The following is a 17,258-nucleotide window of genomic DNA, read 5'->3' on the forward strand; positions in this document are numbered from 1 at the left end:
TCCTCCTGCACCTATTGTCTATTGTCTATTGTCTATTGACTTTCCTTTAGGAAGGAGATGAGGAGGAATTTCTTTAGTTAGAGGGTGGTGAATCTTTGGATTGAATGGTGGAGTAGACTCGATGGGCCGAATGGCCTGATTCTGCTCCTATCACTTCTGAACATGAACACACACCAGTTTTAACACATAGTAGCAGCACAATGTGTAAATTACTGGAGAGGGGGGGGCAGAGATCTGTGGGATTTAAATTCAGCAATGAATCTGGAATAAATCACTGAGTTTTGGTCAGACAACGAAACTATCAGATTGCTGCAAAACTTCATTCGGTTTAGTGATATCCTTCTGGGGAAGAAATCTGTCATCCTTGCCCAGTCGATCATACAGGTGGCACCAGGCCCACATCAATGCCATCCACCTCAAAATGCTCCCTGAAACGGGCTAGCCAACTCGCAGATGGTCGATGAGAATTACCAAAACACAAATGCCTCTCGGTGGAGCCTCTCGGGTCGACCAAGCCTGCGCCCATCGGTGCCTGGGTCTGCGGTGCCCGCGGCTGGGGCCGGGGCCGGTGCCACGGGGGCACCCGGAGAGGACCCGGCAGTGTTAGTGGAGAGGTCGGCGGGGCGGTCGATGATGGCGCCGACCGACGTACCACGTGGGAGTGAGTTTGTCGCTGCCGAGGGAAGGAACAAAGGAGGTCCCACCACTGGCCATATCTTCCCATCCCCTCCCCTCTCTGCGTTTCGCAGAGACCGTTCCCTCTGTAACTCCCTGGTCCACTCGTCCCTTCCTACCCAAACCACCCCATCCCCGGGCACTTTCCCCTGCAACCGCAGGAGATGCAACACCTGTCCTTTTTACCTCCCCACTCAACTCCATCCAAGGACCCAAACAGTCTTTCCAGGTGAGACAGAGGTTCACCTGCACCTCCTCCAACCTCATCTGTTGCATCCGCTGCTCTAGATGTCAACTTATTTACATCGGCGAAACCAAGCGCAGGCTCGGCGATCGCTTCGCTGAACACCTGCGCTCGGTTCGCATTAACCAAACGGATCTCCCGGTGTCCGAGCACTTCAACTCCCCCTCCCATTCCCAGTCTGACCTTTCTGTCATGGGCCTCCTCCAGTGCCATAGTGAGGCCCACCGGAAATTGGAGGAACAGCACTTCATATTTCGCCTGGGCAGTTTGCAGCCCAGTGGTATGAACATCGACTTCCCCAACTTTAGATAGTTCCTCTGTCCCTCCCTTCCCCTCCTCCTTCCCAGATCTCCCTCTATCTTCCTGTCTCCACCTATATCCTTCCTTTGTCCCGCCCCCCTGACATCAGTCTGAAGAAGGGTCTCGACCCGAAACGTCACCCATTCCATCTCTCCCGAGCTGCTGAGTTACTCCAGCATTTTGTGAATAAAAGGAGGTCCCAATGTGGGGGGGGGGGGGATGGACAATGGAGGACCCGGCGTGGGGGGGACCGTCGTGAGGGAGGGGTAAAGGACAAAGGGGGAACTGGCGCGTGGGGGGTGGGGGGATTTTTTTCACTGCCCTTTATGGGCGACTATTTGCATACCTCGGGTATGAAAGCAAAGAATTTCACTGTGTCTTGTCACATGTGACAATAAAGTATAAAGTAAAGCTAAAACCAATATATAATTTTCTCTTTCAGTTTGGACTGAGCACCAGAAATAGGGCACTATTATTGATGAAATCTTCCATTTTCTTTCCAATGTTATCAATCATCTTTCAGGAATAAGCCCGCCCAGTGAGTTGTACATGGCTCAATAATTTACTCAAGTATTGTTTAACAATGACATCTGTCCCCAGGGAGAATCCGAGCAGCATCTAATTTGGAGATTCAGTTTATGGCATACTGAACTAAATATACAATTAATAATGATTGCTCCTTAGGACATCGGGAGCCAAGATTTCATTGGGTTCAACAGAAATATTGGAATCAGGTGCAATACATGGTAGTTTCACCACATGTTGAATTCATGTTGGCCAAATACTGTGACTCTGCAGGCATTGGGTGACCACATGAACAGATTGTTCTTGTTGCATAATTTCCTTCAATAAAATCACAACAAGGGCTCCTCGGTCGACTGAACACAAACTTTCAAAAGGGCTTCTAATGAGAGACCACAGGAAAATTGTTCATCAAAGATTAAAGCCCAGTTGTGTGTGTTCATCAGCCCAAACAACAGTGAGATCCTCTTTCCTGGGAACCACAAAGGCTATCTCCGGCAGAATTTCAACATATTGCATTGATGTTAGAAAAAACATTTTGCTTTAAAGATTAAAACATTGCCCTTCTACAGAATAAAAGCATCAGTACCATCATAGGGAATAACAAATCCCTACCACAGCAAGCAAAGTTGAGAGCGTAAAAATTCTACAGGAAGCTGGTTGAAACAGAATTAACAGGCGATTCTTAAACATAGCAAGAATAATTATGGTTATGTAGAATCAGCCAGCCATCACGGCACCAGCTGAATCATTTATTTAATATCGCAACCGGTGGTCATACTGCCAACAATAGTTTTGCTTTAAATGGTCGGAGGATTCACAATGACACTTTATTTACAATTGTGCACAAATAAACAAGGTGCCCCCCCCCTACCTGATTTTGTGATCTCTCCAGTTAGCGACGGTTGTGACAGCAGCTGAGAGTAGTACCCTTGTGAATTATGCCATCATTTCCCTGCAAGACAGTGTTATTGATCAGTGTTACTTCAAGGTCTTTACCTCAAGTGCAGAATTAGGATTCATCCTCTTTTCCTTTTGAACTTCTGCATTTCCAATAAATTACGCCAGTTTCTATGAATAAATCTTATATCATTAAATAATCTTTTACCAAGAGAAGGGACAGAGTTTGCAATAAATATTACGCATGGGCCACGGTATCAGTTTGAGATGATTTGCTTAAACTCGTTCTGATACAATAATGGACATTTCCGGAGAGAAGCTGCAATGGTTAAAGGGGAGCGAGCAGGGATTTATTAAGGGCAAATTGCGCCTGATGAATCTGATTGAATTTTTTTACGAGATTAACACCAAACACAGAACAGTACTGCACAAGAATACTGCCCAGATTAAGGGCTATCGACCCTACCAATGTCTTATTTGTCATATAGTGATACAGCATGGAAACAGACCCTTCGGCCCAACTTGCCCACTCCGACTAACATGTCCCAGCTACACTAGTCCCACCTGCCTGCGTTTGGCCCATCTATATACTAAAACTCTCGTTTGTTATCTTGTTTGTGACTGAACTTCAGCCAAAACAGTACACGACAGCGCAACAATTTTAGGCCCACCTTACTCACCATTGTCACTTTAGAGATAATGCAAGTAGTTTTATTGAAATCGGTGTTATATTTTTAAAGTTATTCACATTTTAAAGTGTAAAAGGAGGGGAGGGGGAGGGGAGGAGGGAGAGAGGAGGGAGTGGGGGAGAAGGGAGAGGAGGGGGGGGTTGAGGAGAGAGGGGAGGTGGGGGAGGACAGGGTGCTGCACCAATGCAGGAGAGGTTTGGGCCCAACGGGTCCACTTGGTCTAGTATCCCTCTAAACCTGTCCTATCCATGTACCTGTCTAATTGTTTCTTAAACGTTGCGATAGTCCCTGCCTCAACTACCTCCTCTAGCAGCTTGTTTCATACACCCACCACCCTGTACGTGAAAAAGTTACCCCTCAGATTCCTGCTAAACCTTTCCCCCTTTAACCTATGTCCTCTGGTCCTCGATTCACCAACTCATACTCATGCATCTTTATATTCACCATATAAATATGCCTCTCATAGTTCAATACACTTCTGTCAGGTTGTCCAAAACCTCCAGAGAAACAATTTAAGTCCGTCCAACCTCTTGCTAAAGCTAATGCCCCCTAATCCAGGCATCATTCTGGTAAACTCCTCTGCCCCCTTTTCAAAGTTTCCACTTCTTTCTTGCAATGGGTTACCAGAACTGCAGGCAATACTCCAATTGTGGCTTAGCTGCATTAAGACGTCCAGACTTTTACACTCAATGGCCCCAGGCCTTCTTTACTTCTCTATCCACATGTATTGACACCCTCAGGGAGTTTATGGACTTGGACCCCAAGATCGTTTTGTACATCAAAACTGTTGAGTGTCACGCCATTAAGTCAAGTCAAGTCAATTTTATTTGTATAGCACATTTAAAAACAACCCACGTTGAGCAAAGTGCTGTACATCTGATTAGGTACTAAAGAAAAAATGAAACATACATTAGCACGCAAACATAACAGCACATACAAAACAGTTCACAGCGCCTCCTCAATGAGTCTCAAACGCTAGGGAGTAGAAATAGGTTTTGAGCCTGGACTTAAAGGAGTCGATGGAGGGGGCAGTTCTGATGGGGAGAGGGATGCTGTTCCACAGTCTAGGAGCTGCAACCGCAAAAGCGCGGTCACCCCTGAGCTTAAGCCTAGACCGCGGGATAGTGAGTAGCCCCAAGTCGGCCGACCTGAGGGACCTGGGGATAGAGAGGGGGGTTAGAAGATTTTTGATGTAGGGGGGGAATTAATTGTATATGTTCATGATAGCATTGATGAAGTCAGAGATTGGTAAAGTATCTGTGATTCCCTAAATCATAAATAATGGTTACCAGTAGGCCGGCATGGTGGCGTGGTGGTAGAGTTGCTGCCTTACAGCATCGCAGTGCCAGAGACCCGGGTTAATCCCGACTACAGGTGCTGTCTGTACGGACTTTGTACGGTCCCCCCGTGACCTGCGTGGGTTTCCTCCGAGATCTTCGGTTTCCTCCCTCACTCCAAAGACGTACAGGTTTGCAGGTTAATTGGATTGGTGTCAGTGTTTAAAAAAAAAAAAATTGTCCCTAGTGTGTGTGTAGGATAGTGTTAACGTGCGGGGATCGCTGGACGGCGCGGACTCGGTGGGCCGAGGGGCCTGTTTCCGCGCTGTATCTCTAAACTGAACGAAACTAAAACTAAACAGTACAAAAGCAGAGAGGTTATGTTGCACACTGGTTAGGTCAAAACAGGTAGAAGACTTACAATTCTAGTCATCTAACTCCAGGAAAAAAATGATTAAAATAGTCTCAAGAAATTGGGCTTGTTCCCCTGGAAGCAAAGCAAGTCAGGAAGAGGTGGAATAGACTGTGACTGTTTTAGAGAGAGGGTAAAGAGAGGAAAGTGGTTCCTCTTAAACAGCTGAGTGAGAGAGTTATAATTGTCAAATTTAAAATTTGGGCCTAAAAGACAAAATCATAAGATCATGAGTGAGAGGAGCAGAATTAGGCCATTCGGCCCATCAAGTCTACTCCATTATTCAATCAAGGCTGATCTATCTCTCCCTCCTAACCCCATTCTCCTGCCTTCCCCCCATAACCTCTGACACCCATTCTAATCAAGAATCTATCTATCTCTGCCTTAAAAATATCCAATGACTTGGCCTCCGTAGCCTTCTTTGGCAAAGAATTTCACAGATTCACCACCCTCTGACGAAAGAAATTCCTCCTCATCTCCTTCCGGAAAGAACATCCTTTAATTCTGAGGCTATGACCTCTAGTCCTAGACTTTTCCTCTCGAAAATCCACTCTATCTAAGCCTTTCACTATTCTGTACGTTTCAATGAGGCCCCCTCAAAATGGAGGAATGAGAGTCATGGGATTGCTTTTCCTTGAAGCTGCCTTAGTCTCAATGGGCCAAATGGCCTCCTTCTGCTCCGTGACAATGGTCTAAGCGCTATTTCTCTGGTGGATCAATAGTTTCAGAACTGCAATGAAATACTGTTCATGAAATCCATGTAGTTCCCTCTGCCCACATTAATAATACTTACTCAAACATGTTGATCCATTTGAAAATACTTTTAACTCAAAATTGTTTCCACAGAGGTCAAGAATATCATTTTGAAGATTGCATTTAAATAACCATCATTTTATTTTTATAATTCCCATGTTTGAACCAGGCTATGGCAATAGAAAAGTGTAGATTCGTTTTTGGATGGGATACAATTTCTTTTTTTTTTAAATTCTGAAGATAAATCAGGGTGGCACGGTGGCACAGCGGTAGTGTTACTTACTGCCTGACAGCGCTTACGGCGGCAGAAACCCGCGTTCAGTCCCAAGTACGGGCGCTTGTCTGTACGGAGTTTGTACGTTGCCCGCTTGACCTGCCTGGGTTTTCTCCGAGACAATAGACAATAGGTGCAGGAGGAGGCCACTCGGCCCTTCGAGCCAGCACCGCCATTCAATGTGATCATGGCTGATCATTCCCAATCAGTACCCCGTTCCTGCCTTCTCCCCATACCCCCTGACTCCGCCATCCTTAAGAGCTCTATCCAGCTCTCTCTTGAATGCATTCAGAGAATTGGCCTCCACTGCCTTCTGAGGCAGAGAATTCCACAGATTCACAACTCTCTGACTGAAAAGGTTTTTCCTCATCTCAGTTCTAAATGGCCTACCCCTTATTCTTAAACTGTGGCCCCTTGTTCTGGACTCCCCCAACATTGGGAACATGTTTCCTGCCTCTAAAGTGTCCAACCCCTTAATAATCTTATATGTTTCGATAAGATCTCCTCTCATCCTTCTAAATTCCAGCGTATACAAGCCTAGTCGCTCCAGTCTTTCAACATATGATAGTCCCGCCATTCCGGGAATTAACCTAGTAAACCTACGCTGCACGCCCTCAATAGTAAGAATATCCTTCCTCAAATTTGGAGACCAAAACTGCTCACAGTACTCCAGGTGCGGTCTCACTCGGGCCCTGTACAACTGCAGGACCTCTTTGCTTCTATACTCAACTCCTCTTGTTATGAAGGCCAACATTCCTTTGGCTTTCTTCACTGCCTGCTGTACCTGCATGCTTCCTTTCAGTGACTGATGCACTAGGACACCCAGATCTCGTTGTACGTCCCCTTTTCCTAACTTGACACCATTCAGATAATACTCTGCCTTCCTATTCTTACCACCAACGTGGATAACCTCACACTTATCCACATTAAACTGCATCTGCCGTGCATCCGCCCACTCACACAGACTGTCCAAGTCACCCTTCGGTTTCCTCCCACACTCCAAAAACGTGCAGGTTTGTAGGTTAAGTGGCTCGGTATAAATGTAAATTGTCCCTAGTGTGTGGAGGATAGTGTGAGTGTGCGGGGATCGCTGGTCGGCGCGGACTCGGTGGGCCGAAGGGCCTGTTTCCGCGCTGTATCTCCGAATAAAACTAAATAATCGTTCCATTTTACTCAAGGTGCAACACAGCTTTTACTCCATATGAGCCGTCCAGTCTCCTGCTGACTACTTATTTTAATGCTTCTGTCTTTTGAAATAATGACCCGGTCTTTCCAGTAATATTTTGGAACAGTGCGATTTGTACGTGGATACAGTGCGATAGAGTTGTGAAGCCTTACAGGCTTAATTCCACACCTAGATTTTCACTCATTTCAATTATAGTGAAAAATGACAAGGTCATGAGAAGTGAGGCCCTCTCTTCACCTCTATTTCAGCACAAACCACAAGGCCTGCAGATACAATAAGGAGTTATAATTTAACAAGCAGCCTGCGAAAAAAGAAAAGGCAATATACAGGACAGGGAGGGTCCTTCATTTCACACACTAGAGGTGCTCACGGATCAGTTTAACAGAATTTGCATTCATATAGCACCTTTCACAGCCTCAAGATGCCCTGAAGCGCTTCACAACTTATTAAGTATTTCTGAAATGCGGGCACAGTTGTTGTAATGTGGGAAAATGTGGCCATCAATTTAGAGTCAGAGAGTCAAGAGAGTGATACAGTGTGGAAACAGGCCCTTCGGCCCAACTTACCCACACCGGCCAACATGTCCCAGCTACACACGTCCCATATTCTCCCCAAAACCCCTGATACTGGCACTAACCAAGAATCTATCTATCTCTGCCTTAGAAATATCCATTGACTTGGCCTCCACAGCCTTCTGTGGCAAAGAATTCCACAGATTCACCACCGAGTGCTTAGGTTAAAAGATATTAAATAGGCAAATAGCAAGTATGAACAATAACTAAACTTGCTACTTTAGCAGCAAATATCAATAAGCCCCATTTTTTTCAATGAAAACTGAATAACATTTTCCCCACAGACAATGTGGACTGAAGGGCCTGTTCATGTGCTGTATGTTTTGTACCACTGGGGGCAGTGCATTGGAGCTGCTGGTAGTGACGCTGCCTCACAGCTCCAGAGTCCCAGGTTCGATCCTGACCTCGGGTGATGTCTGCGTGAAGTTTGCACGTTCTCCCTGTGTCGGTAAGGGTTTCCTCCGGGTGCTCCGGTTTCCTCCCGCACCCCACTGATGCGCTGGTTAACTGGCCTCTGTAAATTGCCCCGAACGGGTGAGGAGTGGATGGTAAAGTGGGAAAACCGTAGAACTAGTTGTGAACGGGAGAATGACGGTCGGTGTGGTCTCGGTGCGCCGAAGGGCCTGTTTCCAAACTGTATCTCTAAACTAAATTACACCAATTAACCAAACCCGCCAGACAATAGACAATAGGTGCAGGAGGAGGCCATTCGGCCCTTCGAGCCAGCACCGCCATTCAATGTGATCATGGCTGATCATTGTCAATCAGTACCCCGTTCCTGCCTTCTCCCCATACCCCCCTGACTCCGCTATCCTCAAGAACTCTATCCAGCTCTCTCTTGAATGCATTCAGAGAATTGGCCTCCACTGCCTTCTGAGGCAGAGAATTCCACAGATTCACAACTCTCTGACTGAAAAGGTTTTTCCTCATCTCAGTTCTAAACGGCCTACCCCTTATTCTTAAACTGTGGCCCCTGGTTCTGGACTCCCCCAACATTGGGAACATGTTTCCTGCCTCTAAAGTGTCCAACCCCTTAATAATCTTATACGTTTCGATAAGATCTCCTCTCATCCTTCTAAATTCCAGTGTATACAAGCCTAGCCGCTCCAGTCTTTCAACATTTGGGAACTGGCACAGAAGAGGAGATGAGATCTGGGCAGACCATTCATGATCAGATTTAATGGTGAGTTGAGCTTGTGATAACAAACCGCTAACGTGTTTTCTTATTTTCTTATCTACCTATTTCTATTGTTCATGTAAACCACATTGCTTTAACTTTCCTGTGAGTATATTGAATACAAATATTTTAGAAACATATGTATTTAGTTTAGTTTAGAAATACCGCGTGGAAACAGGCCCTTTGGCCCACCGAGTCCATGCCAACAAGCGATCACCCGTTACATTAGTTCTATCTTATACACTCGGGACAATTTTTTTAGGGAAGCCAATTAACGTACAAACATGCTAGTTCTATGCCATCCCACATTTTCCTCCACTCCCTATAACCTGCAAACATGCACGTCTTTGGAGCGCGGGAGGAAACCAGAGCACCTGGAGAAAACCCACGCGGTCACAGGGAGGACGTGCAAACTCCGCACAGGCAGCACCCATAGTCAGGATCGAACCCGGGTTTCTGGCGCTGTGAGGCGGCAACTCTACCGCTGTGCCACCCCTATTTGTGAACTCATAAACAGTATAACAGATCCGACCTAGTCAAATAATGTCATCGGCTGCTCACTGCCCTCCCTGGAGCACCTGTTCAGCCTACACTGCCTCAGTAGAGCAGGCAAAATAATAAAAGATCCATCCCACCCCGGCCACCGTCTGTTTGTTCATCTGCCCTCTGGTCGACGTTTCAGGTCGATCAAATCCCGAACAAACAGACTTAAGAACAGTTTTTACCCCAGGGCCATACGAGAACTGAACACTACTTTCTGCACTAGGTCACACTGTTAAAACTTTTGTACTTAATATAATTGTATTTATTTGTTTGTGCATTTATTGCATATATGTTTTTACGCACCGTCAGGATTGGCTATTTTTTAATTTCGTTGTACTCGTTGCAATGACAATAAATGAATATTATTATTATTATTATTAAAAGTCAATCCATTAGAGATTTGACCTGTGGTGCACTGTGCTCTGTTGTGATATTATTATCTCCCATTTTAATAAGTAAATCCTAACAAATGCTGCTTTTCTGACAGTTCTGCAATTTTAAATCCCTTCTCTTTTCACAGTCTGTGGGCCTCTCATTAACAGGTTCTTTTGTTATTTTCTGCTGGTGAATTATTTAAACTCTAATTCAATCACATTGATAAGGTTTGCTTTTTAAGCACTACAAAATCAAAGGTTGCGGCTTTGGCATCAAAGTAGCATCAGATATTTGTAGCAAATAATCAACTAATTCAGCCAGATTGGACTGCAGCTCGAGTCCAAAAAAATACCAAGTCAGAACTGCAGTGTCCAGAGTATGTTAGACAATAGACAATAGGTGCAGGAGGAGGCCATTCGGCCCTTCGAGCCAGCACCGCCATTCAATGTGATCATGGCTGATCATTCTCAATCAGTACCCCGTTCCTGCCTTCTCCCCATGCCCCCTGACTCCGCTATCCTTAAGAGCTCTATCCAGCTCTCTCTTGAATGTTGTAATTTATTGGCAGATATTGTGACCATCTAAATTTGAACAAGTTGGGCGACACGGTGGCGCAGTGGTGGAGTTGCTGCCTTGCAGCGCCAAAGACCCGGGTTCGATCCCGACCACGGGGGCTTGTCTGTACGGAGTTTGTACGTTCTCCCCGTGACCTGCGTGGGCTTTCTCCCAGATCTTCGGTTTCCTCCCACACTCCAAATACGTACAGGTTTGTAGGTTAATTGGGTTGGTGTAAGTGTAAATTATCCCCAGTGTATGTTGGATAGTGTTAATGTGCGGGGATCGCTGGTTGGCGCAGACTCGGTGGGCCGAAATGCTGGTTTTACCACTGTATCTCTAAACTGAACTAAGTGCAATGTTTTTGCCTCGTGAAGTGTGAGTGTGCAATCAGTTATTTTCCAAGGTGCAACCGAGAAAAGATAGCGGCTGTTCTCACAAACAGTTCACTCAGAGCATTTAGAACTTAGAACAGTATGGAACAAGAACAGTCCCTTTGGCTCAAAAGTCTAGTTTAGTTTAGTTTATAATTTCATAAGTTCTCGGAGCAGAATAAGGCCATTCGGCCCATCAAGTCTACTCCACCATTCAATCAATAGACAATAGACAATAGACCTATAGGTGCAGGAGTAGGCCATTCAGCCCTTCGAGCCAGCACCGCCATTCAATGTGATCATGGCTGATCACTCTCAATCAGTACCCCGTTCCTGCCTTCTCCCCATACCCCCTGACTCCGCTATCCTTAAGAGCTCTATCTAGCTCTCTCTTGAATGTATTCAGAGAATTGGCCTCCGCTGCCCTCTGAGGCAGAGAATTCCACAGATTCACAACTCTCTGACTAAAAAAGTTTTTCCTCATCTCTGTTCTAAATGGCCCTTATTCTTAAACTGTGGCCCCTGGTTCTGGACTCCCCCAACATTGGGAACATGTTTCCTGCCTCTAACGTGTCCAACCCCTTAATAATCTTATACGTTTCGATAAGATCCCCTCCCATCCTTCTAAATTCCAGTGTATACAAACCTAGTCGCTCCAGTCTTTCAACATAGGACAGTCCCGCCATTCCGGGAATTAACCTAGTAAACCTACGCTGCACGCCCTCAATAGCAAGAATATCCTTCCTCAAATTTGGAGACCAAAACTGCACACACTGGCTGATCTATCTTTCCCTCTCAACCCCTTTTCTCCTGCCTTCTCCCCATAACCCCTGACATCCGTACTAGTCAAGACACCCGTACCAATCCCGTTTATTACTGTCGCCTGTACCCAGGTACAATGAAAAGCTTTTTTGCCCAGAAGGCGGAAAGACGACACAGGTTTGCAATCGAGCCGTCCAGTGTGCACAGATACGGGATAAAGGGAATAACGTCTAGTGCAAGATACTAGTCCGATAATAGTCCAAGGGTCTCTCGTGAGGTAGATGTTTTTATATCAGGGCATATTTCCATGCACTATCCTTAAACTACACTACCCGCATTTAACCCATACTCCCACCCCCATTCCCATCATAGCCATATGCCCATCCAAAAGCCTCGTGAATGCCCCTATCACACCTGCCTCAACCTTGGCAGCAAGTTCCAGGCACACACCACCCACTGTGTAAGAACACTTGCCCCCCCCCCCCACATCTCCTTTTGTTCTACAAATCACAACTAGGGCAAATATTACTCAGGTTCATCTGCCTGCATTGCATTCATTGAGTACAAAGAATATAGGTGCGATGACAACATTACCCCTATATTGATAATGATATGCACATCTGCAGTTGGAGGCACTATAAAAAATAACACTTTCCTTCCTCACCTTCTGGCATCATCAACTTAACAGATGGCTGTGTGAAAACTCACCTAAAAGCGTTTATTCTGGTGATTCAATTTTTATTAGCAATAAAACTGCAAAGTTTACCGAAAGGTGAGCTGGCAATTGAAAGCTTCAATGTGACATGGTAGGTCAGGGGACCGCTGAGTGCAGCAGCTCATTTGTCAGCAGAGTGTGCTGTACTGTATCACCCATTCATATCTAGTCAATGTTCAGTGCCTGGCGTGGTGTAGCCGGTGGGGAAACCGTCCAAGTTATCTGCACATCAAGTTCAAAAAGGTTCCCGGAGCCAGAATTAGGCCCACGTCAAGTCTACCCCGACATTCAATCATGGCCGACCAATCTTTCCCTCTCAACCCCATTCTCCTGCCTTCTCCCCATAACCCCTGACGCCCGTACTTTGGAGTGCAGGGGGCATCAACTGAGGACCTTCGACAACACGGTGGTTGCATCGGCCATTTTCTATGGAGTGGTCTGCTGGAGCAGCAGCATCTCAGCGGCGGAAGGGAAGAGACTCGACAAGCTGGTCAGGAAGGCCGGCTCTGTCCTGGGTTGCCCCCTCGACTCAGTGCAGGCGGTGCGAGAGAGGAGGATGATGGCAAAGCTAACATCGCTGCTGGACAACGACTCCCACCCCATGCTGGACACTGTCACTGCACTGAGTAGCTCCTTCAGTGACAGACTCCTTCACCCCAAGTGCGTGAAGGAGAGATATAGGAGGTCCTTTCCTTGACGCTGCTGTGAGACTGCACAACCAGCACTGTTCCCAGCAGACGCGTCAACAATAACAGCAAAGAACACACAGAAAACTGATGACAAGTTATGTATCTTTTATTTATAATGATTGATCTCTTGCTCTCTTGCTATCCACTTTGCTTCTGTAACACTGTAAATTTCCCCGGTGTTGGACAAATAAAGAAATATATTATTATTATTATTATTATTATTATTATTATTATTATTATTATTATTATTATTATTATTATTATTATTATTATTATTATTATTATTATTATTATTATTATTATTATTATTATTATTATTATTATTATTATTATTATTATTATTATTATTATTATTATTATTAATCAAGAAACTGTCTATCTCTGCCTTAAAAATATCCACTGACTTGGCCTCCACAGCATTGGGCGAGATAGGGAAAGGGAAGAACAATGGAGGATCCGGGCGTGGGGTTTTCCCCCGGGTGCTCCAGTTTCCTACCAGAGTTACTAGTTCAGTGCGAAGACAGGCTCTTCAGCCCGCCGACTCCGCAGCGACCAGCGACCCCCGCCCTTTAACACTTTCCGCACTCACTAGGGACAATTTACATTTATTCCAAGCCAATTAGCCTGCAAACCTGTACGTCTTTGGAGCGTGGGAGGGAACCGAAGATCTTGTAGAAAACCTGACCCGCTGAATCACTCCAACATTTTGAGTCTATCTTCCGTGCAGACAAACACCTGTAGTCAGGATTGAACCCGGGTCCCTGGCGTTGCAAGGCAGCAACTCTACCACTGTGTCAGAAAGGACATCATGTCATGGCTTTGATTTCCAATGAGTTTCAGGATTTCTGAACAATCACAGAACGTGTTCTCTGCCACAGAAGGTAGTTGAGGCCGGTTCATTGGCTATATTTAAGAGGGAGTGAGATGTGGCCCTTGTGGCTAAAGGGATCAGGGGGTATGGAGAGAAGGCAGGTACGGGATACTGAGTTGGATGATCAGCCATGATCATATTGAATGGCGGTGCAGGCTCGAAGGGCCGAATGGCCTACTTCTGCACCTATTTTCTATGTTTCTATGTTTCTATGTTATAATGTAAAATTTATGATCCCTCATTATTTTGCGTCTATCTTCTATAATTTAGCATAGGATAACAAAACAATCGGTTCTTAACTTTATTTATATGCTGTAACTGTAATTCTTTTTTGTGCACAATTCGCAGGCATTGCCACTTTCATTTCACTGCACATCGTGTATGTGTATGTGACAAATAAACTTGACTTGACTTGGTGCTTCAAATACAAAGTTTAGTTTAGTTTAGTTTATATCTGACAATCATGCATTTATTGGAGATGCCAGCCTGGTTAATGCACGGGAGTTTGAGTTTAATTCAGAGATACAGCGCGAAAACAGGCCCTTCGGCCCGCCGAGTCCGCGCCGCCCAGTGATCCCCGCACACTTAACACTATCCCACACACACGAGGGACAGTGTACAATTTTACCGAAGCCAATTAACCTACAAACCTGTACGTCTTTGGAGTGTGAAATGGTGCTGATTTGGGAGAGATCGTGTGAGCTGCAATTACGGAGATGTCAGAGGGTACTTGCATGGGAACGAAGTTATTAGAAAAACCTGCAACGTATCTATCAGCAGGACTGAAAACAAGCGTAACATCGCTCGCAAACAAAGCGCAGCTTGTGAGAAATAGCAGGAGAAGCAAAGAGTGATATTTTCACTACAGGATCGGTGAAAAGGAAGAAAGAAGGGGAATTAGCTAGATTGATGACATAGAATTCGGTGCTGACATGAGAATGAGTTTTGTCGACTGTTTCTGGCAAGGGAGTGATGTTGGCACAAAGCTAAGGAAAAAGAATTGTTGGTGCCAGGGTGATGAAATGGGACAGTCACACAGAGGCTGAGACAGACAAGAGACATAGCAGTAGATATACTATTGCCCTGCTCATGAATTGACTGAAAATACTCCGGCATGAATGAGATGACGAGCAAAATGCCCAGCTTAACAAAGACAATAATGACACCAAATAATTATGGTAAAACTGAAATTTAATTCAAATGTTAATAAAACTGTACTTTTAATTGGCATCTCACTTGCCTTTCATTCCTTGACCTTTGTATCAGCAAACTGGCTCTGTCTAACCATGGAAATAGGTGGTTAAGGTTCAAATTGATGGGTGTCAGGGGTTATGGGGAGAAGGCAGGAGAATGGGGTTAGGAGGGAGAGATAGATCAGCCATGATTGAATGGCAGAGTAGACTTGATGGGCTGAATGGCCTCATTCTGCTCCCATCACTTATGACCTTATGGCTTTAAATCCCACTCTAATACATTAGAGTGGCATTTCTAGCAATGGTGGCACGGTGGCGCAGCGGTAGAGTTGCTGCCTTACAGCAGCAGAGACCCGGGTTTCAACCTGACTAAGGTGTGCTGTCTGTGCGGAGTTTGTACGTTCTCCCTGTGACCGGCGTGGGTTTTCTCTGGGTGCTCCGGTTTCCTCCCACACACCAAAGGCATATATGTTTGTAGGTTAATTGGCTTGGTATAAATGTAAACATTGTCCCTAGTGTGTGTAGGACAGTGTTAAAGAGTGTTGGGATCGCAGGTCGGCTGGGACTTGGTTGGCCAGAGGGCCTGTTCCTGGGTTGTATTTCTAACCTAAACACTTTCCGAAGGAAGTCCATTTTGTATTTACAGGTTTAGGTTTTATAATTACCTTCATGTGTACCGGGGGACTGTAAACAGCTTTGTTTCACATGCTATCCAGATCAGATACTGTACATAAATACAATCAAATCCCACTCAAGTACAACAGGTAGAGCAAAGGGGGAGGTACATAGTGCATAATGTAGTTCTCAGCTTTGTACTGCATCGGTTCAATAGACAATAGACAATAGGTGCAGGAGGAGGCCATTCGGCCCTTCGAGCCAGCACCGCCATTCAATGTGATCATGGCTGATCATTCTCAATCAGTACCCCGTTCCTGCCTTCTCCCCATACCCCCTGACTCCGCTATCCTTAAGAGCTCTATCGAGCTCTCTCTTGAATGCATTCAGAGAATTGGCCTCCACTGCCTTCTGAGGCAGAGAATTCCACAGATTCACAACTCTCTGACTGAAAAAGTTTTTCCTCATCTCCGTTCTAAATGGCCTACCCCTTATTCTTAAACTGTGGCCCCTTGTTCTGGACTCCCCCAACATTGGGAACATGTTTCCTGCCTCTAACATGTCCAACCCCTAAATAATCTTATACGTTTTGAGCCCAATGTCCACAATGGGGTAGAGGCGAATCGAACAGTACCCCAGCTGATGTGTCGGAAGGAACTGCAGATGCTGGTTTAAACCGAAGATAGACACAAAGTGCTGGAGTAACTCAGCGGGTCAGGCAGCATCTCGGGAGAGAAGGAATGGGTGACGTTTCGGGTTGAGACCCTTCTTCAGACTGGTTAGGGATAATGGAAAGGAGAGATTTCCTAGCTTATGGAAGGACTATTTGGATGCTTGATAACAGAGGCCATTCCTGCACTTGGCACAGTGCATCTGTAACTGTAGGTGTGCGAGAACTGCTAATCGGCACGGACTTTGTTGGGCCTAAGGGGCCTGTTTCGGCACTGCATCTCTTAACTAAACCAAATCTAAGCAGCACTCACTGCCGCAGGCACCACGAGACATAGACGCTCACAAAAGTGTCAGGGATCTCAAGAGTTCGCCAGGATGTTCACACAACCTTGTAACACACGCGGTGATCCAATTCTCTGAGTGCATTCAAGAGAGAGCTGGATAGAGCTCTTAAGGATAGCGGAGTCAGGGGGTAGAAGGCAGGAACGGGGTACTGATTGAGAATGATCAGCCATGATCACATTGAATGGCGGTGCTGGCTCGAGGGGCCGAATGGCCTACACCTGCACCTATTGTCTATTGTCTATAAGGTTCCCACAGACCTGATGGACCAGAATCATTTACAGCCTGTTCATCCTGAGGAGAGGCCATTAATTACACTGGCAGCCATGAAAATGCATGAAGCCTCCTTCACATGAGTTATCAGGCAATTTAATTAGTCGTCAGATCCTGAATCACTCTCTGTCCTTTATCAAGATGACATCTTGTGGTAAATATAGATTGGAGCTCAATATCTCACCTTTCCCCTCTTGGAGACTTCTCAGGCCCAACACCGATTTTCCGGCACCCTTGCTGGAATCCTAGCTTTGCTGGATTTTCCGTTTTGCCGGAACCAACAAGGGGTCAGGGCCTC

General features: G+C 45.7%; 1 protein-coding gene across 1 annotated transcript in view; it reads right to left on the reverse strand.

Annotated features, from left to right (window-relative positions):
- The window catches only part of pcdh15b (protocadherin-related 15b), a 1,128,636-nt gene that overhangs the window by 885,351 nt on the left and 226,027 nt on the right, over window positions 1–17,258 (reverse strand). Inside the window, exon 2 of the mRNA XM_078413191.1 lies at window positions 2,616–2,696. The gene's annotated coding sequence lies outside the window, so the exon portion shown is untranslated. The remainder of the gene's footprint in view (window positions 1–2,615; window positions 2,697–17,258) is intronic.

The sequence above is a fragment of the Rhinoraja longicauda genome, chromosome 16 (assembly GCF_053455715.1).
Source record: "Rhinoraja longicauda isolate Sanriku21f chromosome 16, sRhiLon1.1, whole genome shotgun sequence".
NCBI classification, from domain to species: Eukaryota; Metazoa; Chordata; class Chondrichthyes; order Rajiformes; family Arhynchobatidae; genus Rhinoraja; species Rhinoraja longicauda.